Source organism: Bombus terrestris, chromosome 4 (genome assembly GCF_910591885.1).
Source record: "Bombus terrestris chromosome 4, iyBomTerr1.2, whole genome shotgun sequence".
Taxonomy (NCBI): Eukaryota; Metazoa; Arthropoda; class Insecta; order Hymenoptera; family Apidae; genus Bombus; species Bombus terrestris.
The window spans coordinates 2055059-2065271 of record NC_063272.1 but is presented as its reverse complement, the minus strand read 5'-3'; the positions used below and the strand labels follow the sequence as shown (position 1 = coordinate 2065271).

Sequence of the window (10213 nt, the reverse complement as noted above, 5' to 3'; positions counted from 1 at the left end):
TCGATACTCGCGAACAAGAGTGTACAACCTGGACGTTTATACACACCCACATTTCTCTCAAACGCACAAACATCCGCATTCCGTTTATAATACTAAAATTTCGCTGGAAACAGGGAAACGCGAGTTCAGGTATCTACTAAATCGCTTAAACTATATAGTTTATACCAGCGCGTTTACAGCTGTAACCAATTAACGTAATTACACTGCCTAAATGAAAGCATTCAGTTTATACTCGTGCATTCTGTTCTTTCAACAGCATCCTGGAAATCTGCGTGTTATCATTTTCGTAGAAATCGAGAGAGCTTAGGTTGAATGTAGATCCGACATCGTCAAACGGAAAATTACAAAGTTCTTGAATTCCTGGAAGGTTCTAACGGGATATAGGGTTTTGTTCCAATGGAAAACGCATATTCGTTTCTAGGAATCGGTTTTAATTAAATTTCCACATCCGTGAACAAAGGGATATGATTTATCGTGCGATAGCATATAATGAAAACTAAGGCAAAGAATGGAATTTTTTGTTTTTCGTAGAAAACGTGAGACGACATCGCCTTGTTAAGAAGAAATAAAACCATTCCAGGAAAGAATAACGATCGTCGTTAAGCGTAATGTAATTTCTTTCTGAAGAGTCAGTACTAATCTATCGCCCACGCGTAATGCCTCGATGCTAAGCATCTCTCATTTTGCATCTCGTTCGTTGCCATTCATCTCGTCGTGTAAAACGCAAATAAAATGGAAAGAAATATTTTTTATTCCAAGAAGCAATTATTCAAACAACAATTTATCAACGGATAAGAAAATCAGAAATGTCCCTTTTAATATTTTTCAAATTAATATTAAAACCATCTTTCTCTTCTTTTTTACACTCTTACTTATCTGAAATTCTTTATCTCCTAATTTCGATAAACCATTTTACAAAACGTAGGCTATTGTCCGTTTTACGTTTAACTGTTATGAAATTTTGCAGTCCATTTACGCATAATCTTGCGAGTAAAGTACATTTTGCCAAAAGTAATCGAGCGTCTGTCTACTTTTGAACAATACTGTACCCAACAGCTACTTACAGTGGCTACAAAAAGTATTTCTGTATTATTTCTACTATTCTGTTTATCCCAGCGTGCTAATCAATTATATTAATTGAAACATATTAATTGTCCTCTGTCTGCAAAAGCCTTACCGACATTTACACGCTGGATCGTTTAGGATCATGCAATATCTGTTTACGTTCTCGTGCTTTAAAAAGTGTGCTCAAAAATTCTTGAATACTCCTGCAAGTTGTTAGAATATCTTCCAATAATTTTCATATCGATACATGTGAATCTTTTTAAGCGAAGCGGAATCTAAGCAAAAATACGAAGAAAGTGGAAAATCGCTTAAAGTCACTGGTCGAAAACCATCCACTATGCAGATGGACAGATAAATTTCGCGTCACTTGATAGTACTATCGTATGACTACGAACTATTGACACTAGCTGAAAGTGAAATGTAACGGCTGATGAAAAAAAATTGAAAAAGATAGAGATACGTAAGTATTAGCATTAGGTTGGCATAAAAGTTTCTTTCGTTTTGTGAGGAAATAATAAATGTACATTTTTTGTATCATATTATTGTATTGAATTATGTATGATCTATTTTGTAGTAATAGAATCCATTTTATTTTATTCGTACAGAATTCATTAATAATAACATTATATTTCCTTATAAAACTAAAGAAACTTTTGGGACAACCTAACGCATATAAATACCTTTTCACAGCCACTGTATAAGATTATAAAAGATACTGATATACAGGATATTGTTAGCTGTAGCTGCACAGCCACCACGCACTCAGCATCGCAAATATCGAAAGCCCTGAAGAAAATTTGAAGAAGAAATGCTGTAATTTTATAAAACTGAATTCTAATCGACGAGACGAGTAAACGTGTGACAGATATCGTAGAATAGAAAAAAAAGTGTGTAATAGGCAAAAAAAGAAATGTTTAATATAAATTTTACTTAGAATTCATACACGTAAGTAGATATGACTTTTCTGCCAGTCACTCACTGTGCATTATCTGACATAATTTATCTCTCGTACTTATTCTTTCATCCAGGCAAAGGAAGCTGTCGGAACAGATTTAATTCCCGTTCATTAGATTCGTCGCCTTACTGAATACGATATTCTCGAGTTCGCGGTTCAAGGGAAAGCGAAGAATTCTGGTGGGGTCGAGAGCAACGTTCAAGATGAAATCCTCGGCCCTTGTTAAATCGTCTCGGTCGGGGTCGAACAATGCGTTCGCCAGCATCCTCGTTTCTCGGTGATTGCACATAAAGCTGCCATTATTAGAACTTCAGCGGGCGATAAGCGCTGGTGCTTTTTCCAGTCTCGCGTTCGCGTTTACTCTTACGCACAATTCGCCGCTGCACTCGCGTGCGTTTCCAGCCGCGTTCATCCGTCCATGTGGCTGCCAGTCGTAACGCGAAGCTCGTTCGTCGCGTTTACTCCACTTTTTTCATCGAAAAATTTTATCCGGGATATCACGTTCGACTCGACGACCGATTAATTATCGTATTTTACTTTCACCGATGGTGCATCATTTTCATGGGAAACGTTTAAATTTCCACATGGTGCCACGTGGTGGAAAAATTGGCCATCGGTTGCTGCATGACGCTCCTTCGTCGCGTTTATTCCACCTCTTCGGCGAAACGTTCCATCCGGAAAGTCGCGATCGACACGAGATCGAAATTAATTATATTCTACTTTCTCCGATGGTGGATCGTTGTTGCGCGAAAGAAAATTAAATTCCTACGGCACGTGGTGAATAAATTGGCCACCAGTTGCTGCACGACGCTCCTTCGTCGCGTCTACTCCACTTTTTCGTCGAAACCTTCTGTCCGGGGGTATCGCGATCGACCCGAGATCCGATCGATCGTCTTATCCTTCCGTCCTTTTCGCGAAAGTCGTTCGAATTTCTGTGACGCGCGCGTGGAAAATACTGGCGCGAATCTTCGAGTTAGTGAGAATCTTTGGCTCGAATTTGATGATTCGTTCGCGTGGGAATCGCACGGCGAGGCGTGCGATTGTCGCGATCGCTCTTATCGCTCGCTCCACTTACGTTCCGCTTCGTTCTACCGACTACTAGTTTGCTGCATTCCCGGTTACTTTACTGGTGGTGAATCGTTAATCGACGCGAGTTACCGCCTGCTTGCAGGAGTACGAGATCGTTTACCCTCGAGTGATCCCGAATGAGAGCGCGCGGAACAGAAGATCGACCCACGAAGACCGAGAAACTTGGCGCGAGTATCTCCACCAAGAGCCGGTGTTCCTCGAGATCAGCAACTGGACCTTAAGGACCATGGACAACGATCGATTGATACTGTCGTCGAATTTCACCGTGAATTGGGTGCGCCAGGGTAAAACCAAGTCCGAGCGACGTAACGCCAAGGCGAACTGCGATCTTCGACAAGGCAGCTTGGAAGGAGACGCGAGTTCCTTCGTCGTCGTGACGATATGCAAAGAAGAAGTGTACGCCTTGATGTTGATCGGGCAGAGATCGTTCTTCGTTCAGCCGCTGACGAATGGCCAGCATGTGATGTTTCAGCCGAAAAACGAAAAGTGGTGGTCGATCAGGAATAATTCGAGCTTCGTGTCTGTGAATCCGGAAAATCCTGCAGGTGAGAAGGATCGTTATCGCGATGGCTTTTCATCTTTCGTTAGACGGTTGGATGTAGGTGATTGGTTGATCGATTTACCGACTTCCTTGCCAATTATGTTATAAGCTTCTTACTTTGCGATCCGCCGTTAATTGCTCCTTCTATTCTAAAATTGACTCTGATCGTGATACTGTAAGAACTGATAGCGTCGATATGATAATACCATACATAGAGTATGAGAGTAATCGTAGTACAAACGAATATATATATATATTCGGTTTAATAAATTTAATTTAATAAATTTAAACCGTCAAACAGGGAGGGCTTAATCTGCAGGCAAAAAGAAGAAAAAGAAATAATCATTTACAAAGCGAACGACCATTAGCTAATTCCAATTTGAAAATTTAGCTAAAGTCAAAGTCATTTTGAACAAATGTTTCCTGTACGCGTTACCGTTTGGCATGGACGAACGTCTCGGACGTTGATGTCCGTACATTTATATATATATGTAGTATCTTAATGGGTCTTAGAGGAAAGGACAAGTAATGATGTTTTGATTTAATTAATAATATTCGAAGCAAGGAAATAATTACAATGCTGTCGTACGTCTTATTTTCAGACGCGGCTTTCGACTTCCCGATTCACACTCTTCGGCTTCTACACTCCCATGCTCTCGCTTCTCAATTCACACTCTGCACACCTTTTGCATCCGTCCTCTCCGGCTTCTCAACTAATACTGACTTTAACGTTTCTTTGTCTTTTCCCGCCGTTCGAGACACGTGTTCCGAAACGCCCGTGGCCAGGGTCACGCGGGCACTTTCCACGAAACTATCCACTTAAAAAGGACCGACGACACCTTGATGTACCCGACGATGCCGCGGTTCTCGCGACATTGTTTACGATTCGGCAGATATCTTAGGCCTTTTGTCCACGATACTACATATATATGCATTTCTGATAATCATTTTCAACTCGCACAGGGAAGAAACATCACTGAGGCTACCGCGAATTAAATTCGCGTATCAAGTAACAGGATAGATACGATTCATACGAAGCTTTGCGTCGTTATTCGAGGTAGGAAAAGCTTTAGCAGTGATATCGAGAAAAGCGAAACTACGAAATTGTCACGTAAAATAAAAAAAGAAATTAAAAAAAAAGAAACTTTATTTTTTACTTCGTTTATACACTTATAAGACACTTCTGAGCTCTAGGCGTGACCGTTCGAGACTGAAACTCTTACAATTTGACTTTCGGGGGGATCTGCTTCTTCTTTGTTTATCACTCCTCAATAATCCCCACTATCCTGTAGGCGTACAGGACCGTTGCCACGCTTCTAGAGCATTCGATGGAAGGACCGTTGGGACATCGATGACTCATTAGGCACTTCGGCGATATACATTATCGCCAAAGCCGCCATATCTTTATCTCCATTGTCGGTCCATCGGATTCGAAGTATGCCGATTGTGACACCATCCTGCCCGCGGTGTGTGTGTGTCCTGGTCTCTGGCGTGATTTACGTTACATACCCCCCTCCTTAGATTGATTTTGGTCCTCCAAAATCTTAGTGTTTCTTCAGGATTGTTTTATGGACTAAATGGTTAAAAGTGTGTTTTCTTCTTTGTCTTAATCAACAAAACAAAACAAAAACAAAATGCATAACAGCTACTTATGGAGAAGGTGAAGACCGTCCTGGAAAATAAGGTTTAATACGATTACCATGTATTTTCCTAATCGAGTCATTCACCATTATTTCGTAATAAGGGGTTTTTACTTTTTCAATGGTGTATGGCCCTAGCCATTCAGTATCTAACTTGTGTTTTTTATGATCATTATGAACTAATATCAAATCTCCTTCTCTAAAAATGGATTGAGGTTTAATAATTTTTTTTCTTTGATCTCTTTGGTATCTTTGTTTACTCTTCATTAGAGTTTCCCTGGCTTTAAGTAGCTTGGCATCCCATTCTCGTTTCCTGAAGCTGACCTCATCAGCGTATGTTCTTTGCGGATTTTGGGATATGGTAGATGGGAGATTGGCCTTGTGTCCAAATGTTAGTTCGAAAGGGGTATATCCAGTGGCATCATGAACCATAGTGTTATATGCTAGACACACAAAATTTAGGTTTTGATCCCATTCTGTTTCATTATCGTTTTGTATAGCTTTTAACATATCGGATATTACAGCATGTGTTCGTTCTAGGCTTCCGTTGGATTGTGGATGGAATGAGGTGGTTTTTATGTGTTTGATCCTAAATGCTTCTTCGTATCGTTGCATTAGCTCGCTAATGAAACTTTGTCCTCTGTCAGTTAATATACGTTTCGGTGCGGAGAATATATAAATGTAATGATTCAGTAAAGCATTCCAGATTGATTGGGTCTGTTGTGTTTTTAGGGGCACAAGTATTAAATATTTGGTTAGTTCATCGTGTATAGAGAGAATGTATTGGTTTCCTATCTTGGTCTTTTTCAACGGGCCTATCACATCCATAGCGATTTTGTCATTAGATTCTAACGGGGTGTCGGTTATCTGTGGTTCCTCCTTTCCTCTTATCCGAGTAGTCTTTGATGTTTGACATGTCGCGCAAGTTCCTATTCTGCCTTTTATTCTGTCTATTAGATGTGGGATATCATATTTGCCTCGGATTCTGTCGTACGTCTTTTGTATTCCGGGATGTCCTACCAAGTCATGATTTTCTTTTAGTACTTGTTCTATTTCCTCTTCGCTTAAACTCTGTATTGGTTCGTAAGCAAATTCTATGTCGTCGCGTTGGTCATTGAAAAATAAAAGAAATCTTTTTATGTGTGCTTTGTCTTGTGCGTTTAAGTTATTGTCTCCTATTCCTATCTTTCTATTTGTTTTAAGTATGTCTGATATTTTCTGTAACCATACGGTTTCGTCATATGGGCCCAGATATGGTTTTGTTAATTGGAAAAAGTTGTCTTTGTTAGATGTTAGTTTCAATAATTTTGGTATTTCTTCTGATTTTTCCCAGTCTCTGAATTGTCTTAATAAAACGTCAGTTTGTGTTATCGCGTGTACTCTGGATAGGGTGTCAGCGGCTACGTTTTCCTTTCCTTTTACGTACTCTATATCGTATTCGTATTCCTCTAATCTCAATCTCCATCGAATCAATCGACTAGAGGGGTCCTTGCAGTTGTGCAGCCATTTAAGGGCTTGGTGGTCTGTTTGAATTTTGAATTTGCGGCCTAATAAATATTGCCTAAATCTTCTAACTGCCCAAACGATGGCCAATAATTCTTTTTCCGTCGTAGTATAATTTCGTTCAGGGGGGTTTAATGTCCTTGAAATGAAGCAACAAGGGTGTCCATCTTGTGAAAGGATGGCTCCTAGACCTTCATTACTGGCGTCCGTTGTTAACGTAAATGTTTTCGTATAGTCGGGGTATTTTAGTACCGGTGCTTGGCATAGTCTTTCTTTTAATGTATCGAAGCTAAGTTGTGTTTTGTCAGTCCAGTGGAATTGTATGTCTTTCTTAGTTAGTTCCGTTAACGGTTTGGCAATTTTCGAGAAATTCCTAATAAATTTTCTATAGTATCCGGCTAACCCAAGGAACGATTTTACATCCGTAGGATTTTTGGGTAGTTTGAAGTTCTTTACTGCTTCTATCTTTTCAGGGTTAGGTTTTACTCCGTTTGCTGTCACTAAGTGTCCTAAATATTCCAATTCGGGTTTTAGGAATTCACATTTATCCGGTTGTACTTTTAGACCTACTTCCCTGAGTCTTTGGAGTATAATGGCTAAGTTTTTATTATGTTCCTCTATCGATTGCCCGAATATAATGATATCATCGAGATAGACGAAACAATGATTATTAATTAAACCTCTTAACGCGGTGTCCATCATTCTTTGAAAGGTAGCGGGTGCGTTCTTGAGCCCGAATGGCATTCTGTTATAGTGGAAGTGTCCTTGTGGTGTGCTAAATGCAGTGTACTTCCTCGAATTCTCATCCATGGGTATTTGGTGGAATCCCGAGGATAAGTCTAAAGCGGAGAAATATTTTGCGTTCCCTAGTTGCGATAGTATATCGTCAATGTCGGGTAATGGATATGCGTCTTGGTCCGTTAATTCGTTTAACTTCCGAAAGTCAATCACTATTCGCCACTTTTGTTTCCCCGACGCGTCGATTTTCTTTGGGACGACCCAGACGGGAGAGTTATAGGGAGAGTCGGAGGGTTCTATAATCTTTTTGTCTAACATTTCCGTCATTTGTTTGTTTATTTCGATTTTGTGGTGTTCGGGAGGACGGTAGGATTTTACGTTGATGATTTTATCTTCTTTCAATGTAATGGAATGTTTAGCAAGAGATGTACACGGTAATGTTTCACTGTCTAAATTAAATACATCCATGTAATAGAGAAGAATCTTTTCTATAGGTTCTCTGAGAGGTTTTTCTATGTGCGATAGTCGAATCGAAGATTTGAATTTTTGGATTTGATCTATGGTATTTGTATTTTCGATAATGTTAGAAACTTGAATTGAGGACTTACCACCATTGATAAAGCACACTGGCGTTGGCTTCCCTTCGAGGTATACAATTTTTTGAATGGTTTCTCCTGGTGCAAGGGTTGGTTCTTGTTGCAGCAGAAGGGTGTTGTTATCTAATTTCAATGTTTCGTTGGAGAGTTCGAATCGATATTGATTCAAACCGGGTAAGCCTAATACGCCATCTTCTATAATTGGGAAATCGTCATCTATTAAAGAGAAGTCTATTTTTTTGTCGAACAAATTCAATTTGACTTTGGAATTAGATTCGTATTCGGAATGTCCCATGCAGAATTTCTTCGTGTCTGGTATTGTTGTCTTTCCTGGGTAGCATCTTTGTTTAAGCAAGTTGATTCCTGCCCCGGAGTCAACGAGAAATCGCAATCCTGGTCGTCCTGGTAATTGTAATAGTATTGTGGGTAATCTTCCTGAGGTAGCATTGTTAATTCTGATTGTTCTTGAACGTGGTTTATTCCTGGAGGGGCTTTTCTTTGAGGCGGTATCGGAAAATTTTGGCATTGATTTGGAAGGTGTCCCAAACTTCGTAAAATTGTTCGTTCTTGGTAGAATATTTTGTGTGAGTGGAGTTTTATTATTTGTGTTACCTGTAATAGCGAGGCGATTGTCTACTGGATGAGAAGCCTGGTTACGATAAAATGGCGGGGCGGTTGTTTGTCGCGTCATTTGTCTGCGAGAGCTGTGCTCGCGAAAGTATCTTTCCATATTCATTGCTTTCCTTTCTGCTTCGATGAGATTTGGGGGGAGATTAGCCATTAGCGCCTGCCCTATTTCTGGACGAAGGCCTCTTACATAGTCGGTCACAGAGTCCATGTATAGTTGCTCGTTCATCACCCGTTGAGTTAGTTCGTCTCTATACTCGTTGGTAATGCTGTGTTGGAGTTTGTTAAAAACGCTTCGAAATCTGATGTTATAGTTTTGCACGCTCTCAGTTAATCCTTGCCTCATTCCTCTTAATTCGTCCTGTTGTTCTCTCACTGATACTTGCGCAGCTACATTACGTCTCAATGCTTCATACAGAGATTCGAATTCGGTAATACGAATATTGCGGATTGCCATTGCGGCTTTTCCTACAATCTTCTCTATTTTAATCATTTTTAGTAATAGTGTTGGTTCGCTACACATCGTTCTTACTTCTTGTATTTCATGAATAAAATCCTCCACGTCTATATCATCCTTTCCGTTTAATATCGGAATGCATTTTAATGCACTCTCAGCTTTTAGCTCTGGTTGCGTATATTGTTCAGGAAAAGTCCTTTCCCAGGATGGTTGAGGTGGTGTTTGAAGTAATGGGCGAGGTTCTCGAAGGACCGATTGATCTTTAGCGGTGTGAGTTACTTCGTCTACAGTTATTAGGGAACTGGCCTCCGATACATTTCCCGTTTTTGTGTTTGCTACAACTTCATCCATACGCAGTGTAAGCATACTCATTTGTTGGGTCAGTCTCTCATTTTGCTTCTGCATTGCATCAAGCAAAGCTTTAACTGTTGAGTCTATTCCGCTGTTAGTTAAAGCGGCGCTAACAGTTTCGGTTTTGTCTTCTCGTGGCGTTGCCATTGTTATACTAATTGTGCTGTCTGTTCTCGATCTGTATTTGACAAAAGAATCCAGGGCTTGCTCACCTTGATCGTTTAACCCGTAGGAAAGGTTCCGTTGCGGTGTTCCTTTGTCGAAACGTCGAAAGTGTCTGCTCTGTTACAGTGGTCCACTGATCCTCAATCTTCAAAGTTGACCGTAGCCCGAAATGCGTAATTTCGTTTTCTTGAAGTTGATGGATCCTGGCACGGATCGCCAAAATGTCACGTAAAATAAAAAAAGAAATTAAAAAAAAAGAAACTTTATTTTTTACTTCGTTTATACACTTATAAGACACTTCTGAGCTCTAGGCGTGACCGTTCGAGACTGAAACTCTTACAATTTGACTTTCGGGGGGATCTGCTTCTTCTTTGTTTATCACTCCTCAATAATCCCCACTATCCTGTAGGCGTACAGGACCGTTGCCACGCTTCTAGAGCATTCGATGGAAGGACCGTTGGGACATCGATGACTCATTAGGCACTT

The 10213-nt window shown here is 40.2% G+C and overlaps 2 long non-coding RNA genes across 2 annotated transcripts; one reads left to right on the top strand and one right to left on the bottom strand.

Annotated features, from left to right (window-relative positions):
* Positions 1 to 636: 636 nt before the first annotated feature.
* Positions 637 to 3789, top strand: LOC125384883. Its single transcript, XR_007223725.1, has 2 exons — positions 637 to 2297; positions 3192 to 3789. It is a non-coding gene; the product is annotated as an uncharacterized LOC125384883 (long non-coding RNA).
* On the bottom strand, positions 1958 to 4219 carry LOC125384885. Its single transcript, XR_007223727.1, has 2 exons — positions 3733 to 4219; positions 1958 to 3648 (listed from the first exon to the last, which is right to left on the bottom strand). It is a non-coding gene; the product is annotated as an uncharacterized LOC125384885 (long non-coding RNA).
* Positions 4220 to 10213: the final 5994 nt, after the last annotated feature.